This window comes from Lygodium microphyllum, chromosome 20, assembly GCF_053477565.2.
Source record: "Lygodium microphyllum isolate KBCC chromosome 20, Lygodium_microphyllum_v1.1.10, whole genome shotgun sequence".
NCBI classification, from domain to species: Eukaryota; Viridiplantae; Streptophyta; class Polypodiopsida; order Schizaeales; family Lygodiaceae; genus Lygodium; species Lygodium microphyllum.
This window is the reverse complement of record NC_141154.1, coordinates 118,501,276-118,514,019: the sequence shown is the minus strand read 5'-3', so window position 1 is coordinate 118,514,019 and position 12,744 is coordinate 118,501,276.

The window sequence follows — 12,744 nt, the reverse complement described above, 5'->3', positions numbered from 1 at the left end:
TGATTTGTTGGCTGATTAAGTACTCTAGGAGGGGAGATTGGAACCTTGGCAATTGTTTGCTTTGTCCTTGCTATCATTGTTGCCTGAGAGAAAATGACAGAAAGAGTAATAAAAAACTATTCACTGGTATCGTCAATACGACATGCAGAGGATAAGTTGATACAATGCGAGAGTAGTGAAGCCAAATCTTTGCAGGGTCATATTCGTGCTATATCATGGAGTACTAATATGGTGCGAGCGTGGCAAAGCGTAATCTTCAGCACGATCCTTTTCGCTTTATATTGTGGATGAGCTGATATAGCACGAGAGTGGCATAGTGAAATCTCTATAGGGATCCTTGCTTCGTATTGTGGAGGAGCAAACACGCGCGTGCAAAGTACAATCCTCTATTCGCATCGTTTTGCAATGTCTTATTTTTTGTGAGACCTTATACCTGTAAAAAAATAAAAAAATTTCATAAAAGTATTAGTTCTTGAAAAAATTTTGAAAAATTTTAAAGATTTTTTGGAGCTTCTTTGCTATTTTAAAACCATTCTTAAATAAAAAAGACCTAAAAAGAATCAGAGTTCTAAGAGAAAGAAATAGAGTCAAGTCCTTTTTATTTCTTCCTACAAATCAAGGGAAGAGATCTTAAGAGATTGCTAAGATATGATAACATGAGTAGTATCATCCCATGACATCAAGACACCATTTACGTATTGAAATCTAATAGTGCTATTAAGAATCGCAATCGAGGATATTGAAACCCGATATAGTGCTATTAAGAATCAAAGTTGAGGGTATGATGAGGAAAAGACTCCTAAGAGCTAATATGAAGTAAAGAGTTGTATCCTTCATATTCTTCGAAGCATCCTGCACACATAAAATCCTCTTAGTCTTAAAGTTCATAATATGATACACAATATCACAAAGACTCTTATCTATTACTAGTATATTTTTTAAATATTTTAATAGACTAAAAGTTGAATAATAGAAAATTTTAATCTATTACTAGGTAAATGTTTTTGTCTCCTAGAAATTAAAGTACTTCCTTTCTTCTAATTATAATATATTATCATTGTCTTATCTATTAGTGCTTGCTAAAAAGTTGATATTACAATATTTTATAATAAAGATATTCTATTTTCAAGTGCCAAGGTCAAGGTGAAAATTTTCACTTTCTATTCTATTAGCTTGAGGTTCATCCTTAGTATATCTATCCCTATCAATTTGTATCAACACCATGGGACTCTTTTAACCATTTTCTTATGAATTAAATTGAAGAGATGGAACAAAAATCTTGGATTGGTTGAAATAAAATCTTATAGAATAGATGTCTTAGGGGACAAAGTAAAGATGCCTTGGATGTCCCAATCTAGTTGGGTCTGCTGAAAACTGACGAGTTGATCTTGTTTCAGGTCCATGGAGGACCATATCTCTATAGCTTAATCGGCAAGTAAGTAGTGTTGGTCCTCTTTGTAGAGACTCTTTTGATTGTTGATCACCTTCCCAAGATTTTGTGAAAGGAGACGAAGGGAGATCAATACAAACTGCTGGTAAGAACCGGATGTGATTTTGGTGGAAAATTTTACGATAGAGTAACATTTGCCTTAAAAACTAAGAAACAAAGAAAAGATGAGAGAATGATGGTTCAAATGAATAGAGATGAAAAAAGGAGCATAATTTTGGTGGGAAATGTGATAGTAGAATATTTAACCATTCAAAAGAAAGATTAATGCCTGAAACGTGACCCTTGACATGAGTTAATGTCCTTAGGCATTTAATAGCTGACCTCTTAAATGAATAACATATCCTCTCATTAATCACGTCTGAATGGCCAAATTTGGAGTGTCCATTCTTTTAAAACCTCAACTAATTGGTAACTTAATCATTTTCTTACAAGTGCCATTTTTGAAACGTTTTTGGCCCTAATGGTGCATGTATCATAGAACCAACCTCCAAATGCAAGGAATGGGATGGCATAGCTTGACAAAATATAGGTTGCAATTACCACTAGCCAGTCAAGGTACCACAATTTGAGATGGCATAGACTATGGTAAGACCTTAGTAGAAAATTATTGCTCGAGTTAACTAGTCAATTGTTAGGAACAAGAATAAGGATGCTGCCATGAGTAGGAACATGCAGTATAACCCCTTTATGCATGATCCACTGGCGGCTCTACTGTCAAGGAGTTGTGGCCTAGCTAGGAAGTTGCATGCCAAAGTGTTAAGAACTTGGGAGGATGTTTGGGAGGAGGAGGATCAACATTTGCTACCCTTGGACACACAAACATTGAGATATAACCTCTCTGAGAGAACAATAGTGTTTGCAGCACACTCTTTAATACATGAGAGTAGATTGGCCCACCTTAGTTATTTCTTGATCGGATTTTCTCCCCTTGTCCTCTATAGTCCATGTTGGTATTTGTGAGAATTGGAAGACATTGTCCCATGGCTAGGATAATCACATGGAGGCGCAAGTTGAAGTAAAGTGTGGAAAGCAACATTGTCCTATAGACTTAATTTCCTGAGATGGAGGATAATGATCAAGAAGCTTCCCCTTAGGGCTAATTTGGCAAAAAAGTTTGATATCAGTTCCATGTGTCAGAAAGACTAAAGAGGACGAGAGACATTTATTTTAGGATTGTTCCTAGGTCACTCCCATTTGGGCTAAGATTAGAAGATGGCTCAAAGAAGCTAACGCGATGTCAAATTGTTCGGTGATCAAGTAGCTCTAGATCAAGCTTTTTAGAAACTATTGTCTCTAGTATCCACGGTTGCTATCAAGTTTATTTAGAAGAAGAGGAATGCCATATTCATGGGTAGAAAACCAAAGTCACTCCATGCTGAGTGTATGGAAACCCTCTTGGATGACTATATTGCTATTTTGAAGGCTGTAGAGTCCAAGCATTGGATCTACAAGCTGTTTTGTAAGAAGCTGCTGAAGTGTATGGCCTACTGCTCGTTGCACTAGAGGGTGTTGTAAATATTTACCTTCTTTAATATAATTGCAATACAAAAAAAAAGGTATATCAAGTACTAATGGTTATAGTTCTTTGAGTTAGTAGTGGTACTTTAATCATCATCAAAGAGGTTGTACTAAAACATTGGAGTGTATTAGAAGCTAGAAGCTCTAATTGGGATATATATGTCAAAATCTCAAACGAGTGACATTTTTGATAATCATGAATCAAAAAATTGAGTGAAAAATCCATGTTGAAAACCATTTGAGACACTAATTGCACCTAAACAGTTATTGCAAATCCAAAACCTAGGCAATTGGTAATTTGTGTACATTACAAATCTAAAAACTCAAAGAGTTCTACCCTCATGAGGTCACTACATCTTGAGACACTACCAAATTGGCTCAAAATATGCATACTATTTCATGTCAAGAGGAGATCTCCTTATTAGCATGTGTCCATTTGTTGGCATGCTTACCCAAGTTCCCAATCCTAACAACCACCCTTCAATCTACTTTACTCTTCTTTGTGTTACCCCATTTGATCATAAGTGCACTTTCGAATTGGGTTGTTCAAGGAGGATTAAGAATGTAATGTGGTCCCTTTGCACTCCTTTGTATCCCTTGGTTTTATGCAACATCCTTTCTTTCCCTCTTCCCTTCAACATATGGTCCAGCCCTAATACTATGCTATTTAATTAACATAGTGGAAGTAAAATTAAACTATTCTATTATCTCCTACTCAAGACCAATTTGATGGCAGATGATGAGATCCATGTTTTGGAAAGAGTGGCCAACGTTGCAAATTGAATGGCTATTTTATGCATTTCATTGTGAATTTCAAGAAGGATTTCAATGAACTTTAACTCTACTTGAATAGTAAGGTGTCATGAATAGAGGTGACTATGACAATTGGTCCACTTAGGCCAATTGACCATGTCACAATGAAGCTGTAGAAATGATACAAGTTGCTAGAGACAATGGCCAAAGGCTAAGCGATGAAAAGCTACTAAGACTAGCACTCAATCACTTATGGCCCACTAATGAGCTTACAAAGGCTGTAAGCCAAGAAGATAGGGATTGGAACTAGCACCTTATAATGTTGGAAGATCCAATATATTTTGATTAAACACTTAGAAGTAATAGTTCTATTGAAGATACACAAATTCTCAAGGGGTGCACCTATTAGAAAACATCTATATAACGTGCGTTAAAAGGGTATTAAGAAATTTCCTTCTTTACATGATATAATGCCATAAAATGAACCCTTTACTAAAATTATAGTTTTTTTTCAAATTATAATTAAAAAACATATTTTTAAAATATAATCATGTAAGTTTTACTAAATAAAATACCATTTCTTTTGAACTCAAGTGGTATCTTACATGTTCTATAAGGTGCACCCCTCGGGTACAAATTGTGGTCCATGCATATGTCATGATAATCTAGGTAATATTTTAGGGAATATTCCCTATATCATTAGGCTAAGGGCTCTTGTCCACGGAACCCACCAAGGGGTCTACTAGCCCCCTTGGAACCTCAGAATAATTGAGGCTAGCTCTAGACCCCATGGATGAGGTGCATTTGATAACTCATCACTTGAAGTATAATACTACCTTCATTAACTCTTTCCCACTTGACCCAATAGTCAAGCCTACATAGGCTATGTAATTACTATCGAATCTTCAAAGTTAGGTCCCTTTGAGTAACTAGAGTGAGAAATTTGCCAATGCCTAATACCCATTTGGTTTTTCCCCATTTGGGGGCCTTAAAATATTTGGTACTTGGAGAGCATATGTAGGTAACTTAGAGGTATGTGGGTATTTGAGTAACCTCTAGCATGAATTGTCAATCTAAATGTTATGATTATCTTGAGTGGTTTGCCTTGGTCATAATTCTCTATGTTGATTATATGTGGATTGCCTTAAGTGGCACCCAATTAGTCAAGGTGACAGATCACCTTGATTAAGGTGATTGAATTCAAGACAAAGTGATGGGTTAGGGCCACTTTGAGTGTTTGAGATGCGGTTTAAGTGTCTAGATGCAATCAGTTAATGCCTTCCAGTCAAAGATGTTGATCCAACTTGGATAGTTTTTGGTTACTAGAGGTGGTGGATCACCTTGATCAAGTTGATCAAATGGTCTAATCAAGGTGTGAGATCACCTTAATCAATGTGATGTACTGTAGAGGTCAAGATTAGTAAAGGTGAAGAACACCTTGAGTGGAGGTGATGGATTGTATGCTATATATATGAAGTCAAGGTGATGGATCATCTTCAATAGGATGTTTCAGTCAAGATAAAGGATCACTTTGAGTGGTCTACATAGGATCATCTTGATCAAGGTGGTCGGTTCTAGTCAAGGTGATGAATCACCTTGAACATAGTATGCAATAGTAGCTAGTCTATATGATGTAGTGGAAGTGGTCCACTAGAGGTGTTGAGTCATAGTCAAGGTAAAGGATTACTCAAGGTGAACGATAGTTAAGGCAATGGCTAAGAACCAGTCAAGGAAATCCATTTCAAGGTGTAAACATGTCTTTTTTGGCTCAAAACCATTGTTGGATTAACAAGGATAGTTTGGCTTCCCAAGATATTGTCTTCTAAAGGCCACAGTGAAAATAACTAAAATAGAAGGATTTGACACTTAAATTGAAGCAATTGAGGTGATCAATCTTAGCCTTTCGAACATGAAAAATTCACAATTAAATGTTATGCAGGATGTTTAATGGTTTAATTACACTATAGAGATGGTTCTAAGTGTAAATGGAACACTAGATAATGGTCCACATGTGATTTTTAGCACAAAATGCAGCCAATTGACGTGATGTCTAGAGTACCTTGGCCCACGATGGTGCAAAAGAAATTTGTGACCATTTTTGCTAGGATGATTTCTAGTGAGCCTCCAAGTGTAGAAAGTGCTTCCAGAACATGATGTGGTGCAAAAATCAATGTAAAATACCAAAAATTATGAAATCAAGGAGATGCAAGTACTATTCAAGGTAATGGAATGTGGTCTTTCAAATTATGAAAAAATAAACGTTTAGCACCTGCATGACCTAGTGAGCTTGCATATGAGCTTTACTGTGAAAATTAAATTATTTTAAAGTGTTCCACATGTAAAATTTACAATTTCAAACCAAAAAATTAGAACTCAATGGGATGAGATGGAGCAATCAAGGTGATGATGGCTACTATATCCAATCAAAGTGCATATAACCTCATAGTTGCATTCTCACTTGACCAACTGTGATTGTCCTACCTATCCAACCATTGTCAAGGTGATTTGCACATGCTATGGATTATGAAAGTGTCATTTTCAAGGACCAAAATTGTGGTTATTTGGTGCCAAATTGAGTTGAAATGTCACTTGAAAAAAATGAATAAAGTATGAATCCCTTTTGACATGAATGACATAGAACTCATAAAAATAAGTTTTTATACAACCAGGATTTATACATGACCTTGAACCAAACATAAAGATTATTTATCCATATTGTATGAAGCTCTTGAGAAGTCGTTGGGCCACTTGACCACCCACTACCCCTTTTTTTTGTTAGTGCTAATTGTTGGATGGACCCTTGTGCACAAGGGGAACCACTGATGCTACCCCATCCTCTTAACACAAATTGATGGTCATCATGGCTCCACAATAGGCTTGGGTCCCATTTTCATGCTCTCATCGGCCTCTTCAAGTGATTATTATTGACCTAAGCTTGTATGTAATCGTTGGCTTTTCCAAGATTCAAACATTTCAAGTGATCATTCTCAACCTAAGGTCTCATGTAATCTTTGGCTTTCCAAGATTCAAACATTCCTTGCTTGTTTTCACCGCCTTGAGAGAAAAGGGAATACACAAAAGAGTTTAGAAATTGAAATCAAAGATGAGGCAAAACCACATGATATAGAGCATGTTTATAGATGCAAACATAGAACACTTCCTTCAAAAGACTAGGCTAACCTTTCAAAGTATGCTTTTCTTTTTTCAAGGGTCAAGCTAACCTTTTCAAGGGTGTGTACTACTTTTTAAGGATTGTTCCAAGTTTTCTCTAAAACTAGCCTATCTTTGGAGGCTTTGGGCTATCATTTCAATGCTTGGGGCTACTTTTTCTCACAAGGCTTTTCTTTTATTAGTTAGAGTCTATACTCATGGTGCATGCATTCCAGTACATATGAAAAAGAAAATCGATCTTGAATACCAATCAAGTATTTATCATTAGAACATCTTTAAAGGGGCTCATGTAAAACTAGTTTTACACACATAGTTAAGTTAATTTAACATCTTTAAAGGGGCTCATGTAAAACTAGTTTCACACACATAGTTAATTTAGTTTAGGGGTGTAGATAATTTCAAAGATAAATAGAGACCTTTCATTCTTCCCAACTATAAGAATCAAGATGTCTTTATCTTGAAAAGAAAGCTTAGAATTTTGCTTCCATGTTTGCCTTCGATTCTCGACGAGAGGAATATTTGTAGAAATAGAACTTCCATTGTAGAGATAGAGCTTCCACTTGACAGAATATTCAATAACCATTCTATTCCTAAGTTGTTTGTGATGGGTTTCAAGTATCTCTTCTAGTTCAAGGTCAAATATATCGTAGAGGAACACAAAATTTGGAGGTCATTCGATACATGAGATGGATTTGGCGCATACTTCTTTTAGTAAACTCACATGGAACACATTATGAATTTTAACTTGTGGTAGTAAAGCAATTGATATGCTTGGCCATTAATTTTTCAAGTAATGACATATGGCCCACAATACCTAGGTGATAGTTTCTTACAAATTCCCATGCTTAGAGTACTTTTCTTTGGTTTTACCCTTAGGAAAACCATGTCACCCTCACTAAATGTTTTGTATGACCTATAAGCATTTGCATAGGCTTGCTACCTATCTTGAGATACTTTGATTTCTTGGAGGATGTATCTTGTCTGTGCTTCCATTTCATTTAACATTGGTTTGGTGGCTTCAACTTGGATAGTTGGAACTATCCAAGTAAGAGGTATCAAGCACTTTTGGACATAGAGAGTTCTTGGAATGGGCTCATTCCAATTCACCTTTTATGTAAAGCAATATAGGAGAACTCAAGCAAAGTCAAGTAATGACTCCACTTTTTTTGTTCTCTAGCACAATAGGCTCTTAAGATATGGGGAACTCAAGCAATGGGAGCCTAGATTATGACGGTCTCAGAGGAGTGATTGGCCAAATGGCGGTCTCAAAGAGACCCAACCTATGTGGCACCAACTTCCTTCTGAGTTATGACTGCCATTAGGGGTATGGACTTGGCCGGAACTAGCCAAGAAAACACTCTGGTTGATAAGATTCTCACTGAGGAGGAGCTACATGTTGTGAGTAGACTCGGACAAGGTACCATGCTACTCGATGTTGCAAAATATCTGTTATTATTGAGTAAGCTTCCATGAGTACTGGATGTGTGTGCCATACTCCAATACAATCTTGAGTTCTACAATTGGTTTTTATCCTCACAAAGTGACATGGATGGATAAATTGTACATAAATAAACAATGTGTTTTGTGACTGTGTATAAATAATACCAAAAAAATCAAAGCGAGCACACACACAAGCAGTGATAATCAAGCGCAAGTAATATGCATCAAAGTTAACACCATGGGATTCAGATAAGTGATGTCTCTTTGAGCTGCACCTGTTCATTATGGTTGAAGCATATGACTTGCATGTACTCTCAAGAGTTGCCAAGTGAATGTAGGACGACACAGGTCTTTGTATGAAAGAGTTCAATGTCCAAGTCACTACAAGACCACCAACCCCACAAAGAACCATTATGGAGAAAGTGACAAAAATGCCAAGAACAAAGAGCCATGACGAAAGCCATTCTCTCTCTTTCTTGGCCAAACTCTACATCTAGGGCAAGATTAAGGTGGCAAGCTCCCGTTCACGGTGGAAGAGCAAGAAAAGTACGGCTTGATGATAGAAACGAGAGGTTTCAGCTAGTTTACATTCAAGCTTACCCTAAACCTAAAAGATGCCATCATGGAGGAGCCAACCATAAAACAACTCTTGGACCAGTGCAGTCGATAGAAGTATGTAGAGAAGGCTGGGCAAGCTATTAATTACAGCAAGTGTGTAGAATTTTTTAAGAAGCCTCCATGCCAAAAGAAACTATGGCATGGTGATGGTAAGAAGAGGAGAAGAAGCTCATTAACTAGAGGTGGAGTGGAGCCCTGCGATGATAAAGAAGACCCTGTGTTTAGCCATAGTAGTAGGACTAAGAAACACCCAAGGAGGTATGTGCATAACATGCTAGGGGTGAGCCGCCACCAATCCGGGAACAAGAGGGAGACAAAGTCCACAAGGAACAACAGGACAACATGGAGAGAGTTATTAAAAAAAAGAAGAATGAGCAACCATCTCAACGACAAGAGAGAGTAAGAGGACAATCCGTGAGTAGTAAGACGAAAAAATTTGTCAAGTTAAGCGAAAAGGAAAGATCACACTCTCCAAATCCCCATAAGAAGAGCTCGATCCACCTCCAAGGAAGACAGAAAGTTGCAATGGGTGGAGAAGAAATCGAAGAGAATAAAATAGGAGCGCAAGCAAACTCCATAAGAGGAGGAAAAAGTCTATGGCAAAAGGGAGGAGGAGATTACTCTAATGAAAATGGAATTAAAGATTTAGCCTACAAGCTGGCACATCGCTGCAACATGGATTCCATGCCATGACACCTAAGCCTAACACTGGCTTAGGAGTGGAGGAGCAAGATACTCCCCTAATCCCACCTAGTTGAACCTCACAACAACTCTCCTCGTTAGGGGTTTGGGGAGCCAAAACAACAAAGGTAGCCACTTCAACAAGAGCCACTAGAGCTGGTCCACAAAGAAGGGCGTAACTCTAAATCAGATCAATGAAAGAAAGAGCAAGTACAGAAACCAAGCCCCCTCCATGGCCACAACAAGTACAGTCAGAAGAGAAAAGGGCTCTATGCCAAGCCATGCATTCCTTGGGTAAATCTCTTAGGCCCCCTTGGAATGTAACTATTGTAGAGCATCAGGATGATGTCTAGCATGCCCCCTCCCAATGCATCTCCGAGAGAGAGAGAGAGAGAGAGAGAGAGAGAGAGAGAGAGAGAGAGAGAGAGAGAGAGAGAGAGAGAGAGAGAGAGAGAGAGAGAGAGAGAGAGAGAGAGAGAGAGAGAGAGAGAGAGAGAGAGAGAGAGAGAGAGAGAGAGAGAGAGAGAGAGAGAGCCACACAAAGAAAAAGGAAAGAAATGATGAGTTTTTCCATGTATATCAGAGTGCCACAAACACTGCTCCTAGGGGTCCTCAAGTTAGGCATGTTCGGTGGCCTTGGTGAGCCGGCTCTGTGTCTAACCCCCTAGCCCTTCATGTCCCCCCACTTCACACTTAGGACACATCAAGGGCATGACACACCTAGGGAGTTTGTGCTCACCTACGGTTAGATCTATCTCCCTAAGTGACACCCACAATACCTCCCCTATACACAAACTAGGTCCTCAAGTGTGGGACAACACCACAGGCTTCCTTGAGGTTCTCCCTGAGGTTTGACCCAACTCCTAGTTTCACTAGCATAGACACCATGCAACATTGCACAGTGAGGTAGACGCATCCCTAGGTAGTGCACTTCCTTTTTCTTTTTCAGGTATACTCAACAATGGCGATCAACCACCGACATTGAAGGCCCCCACTACCCGATCAAATCTAATCTCGACCTCTGCAATCTAATCTCGGCATCAATGAGCTCAATTTTTCTAGATCGTGTTGACAAAAGCACAAATGATGTCTCAAGAAGCCTGTAAGTATACTTCTCCTCAGCATTGACAATTTTCTCTAACCCATTGAACCCTTGCTTCATCTACACATTGCTACAAGGAACCTAACTAACTGTATTCTAACTATGTACTATCTACATATGCACGTGCACTCACATAATATCTGCACCATAATCTATTCACAGTTTGGGTCCTCAAGTGCAGGACAATACTCTCAGCTTGCTTAGAGTTCGACGACCTATCTCCCAAACTAATTAAACTACGTCTTATGCACGATAAGAAGATTAGCACTACCCCTAGGGAGAGACCATATATGAGAAGTTTTCAATTGCAGGTATTGAAGACTCCAACAAAAGTGTCAACAGCCCTTCATCAACCCTCAACTTTGAATTCTTATCCATTATCATCATGCAAGCCCACCAAAGAATTGTCACCCATAGAATCCCTAAAACACCAACACCTATGACAGCCATGAGTGCAACTCCTGACAAAGAACAACTCTATCTCCAACTACAACAACCCTATCACGATCCAATCCTACCACCAAAGTACCACAAAAATGCCTTCATCCACACCACCACCACAATTCCTCCATGGCAAACCTGAACAATCTCTTTCAACCACGTCTTCAGTGTATGCCAAAGCCTGCTACCTACGACGGTGAGTGCCATGGGACTGGCACTCGTCTAGGAGGGAGGTAATGTTAACCCTCAAATGAACAAGGTGGAAAATTTGAAAAATCTAAAGCAGAAGACAAGGCCAGGCAAAAGTAAAACGGAAGATGAAGGTGCACCAAGAAAAATATGGAAATACAAGAAGTGCAAAAAATCTTAAATCAAGGAGAAAGGCGCACAAGAAAAAGTGCAGGTCAATACTTTTGTAAAACAGCGCAAAGTGCACCATGATTTTTTGTGAGAGCGCGTGGCTCTCATTCGTGCAAATTGTAAAGGTAGATGGGTGGTAGAAAGGAAGCTAGGAAGATAGGAGGACAATGGGAAAGAGGGCCTATGGTCGGCCATGTAAAAAAGGGGATGACCACCCAAAAGGGATTTAGGGTTTTGTATATAAAGTTGAAAAGTGAATGAGAAGCTCATTCTTGTGTGTGGCCAAAAGTGGTTCTCCTCCTCCTCTTCTTCTTCTTCTTCTTACTTGCTTGAGCTTGTGCTTGAGAGAGGGAGTGTGAGAATGTGAGGGAGTGAGTGTGCGAGGGTGAGGGACTGGGGTGGAAAAGCTCTATGTCTTCTCCTCTCTTCTTCTCTTCTCTTGTCTTGCTCGCGGCAATGGAGCTTGCTTGAAGCTTGCACTTGGATTGTGGAGCTACAGAAGTGCTCAAGAGAGGAGGTAACTTGATCGTGCATGGATGTAAGCTCACTACACCCATAGAGATGAATGGTGCATTGCCTATGTGAGAGGTAGCCTTTAGTGCTCAGCCTAGAACACTTGAAGCAATAAGTGGTCTATGGGTCTCGACGGTTAATTGCCTCTACAAGGACATGATCGGGCCTAGGTGCAATCGATGCACCCTAACCAAGCTTGAGATTAAAAAACTCATGATTACTCCTAAAACTAAGAAATCCTTGAAGAATGTGATATTTGGATTGTAAGCACATCCAAGGGTACAAAAATATGAATACATTGGATATGTGTGTCATATTGTACCTCCACAAAAGCAAGCACTACAAGGTCTAAGTATAGCAGGGTTGAGAGGCGCTCAACAACCTGAGCAAGGGTTCTATGCATGATGGGATTTGCCAAAAGGGATGAAAACTACTTCTACAAATGCCATGGGGTTTGTAAAGCAGGCTTAAGAGAAGGATAATATCCATACAATGGGGTAGCCATCTGAAACAAGAAGAAGATCAAAGTCCCAAAATATTTAGAAGAGTTGTCAAAGAGCACTTATTATCACTGTAGCAAAGTAAAAGCTATTGTATAATATTGCTTGTTTCCTTTTGGTCGATCTCAAGCATAGGACACATGCTTGTGACTAGGGCTTCCACATATTGTATTGTCTCATATGCAGCATTTGTTGCA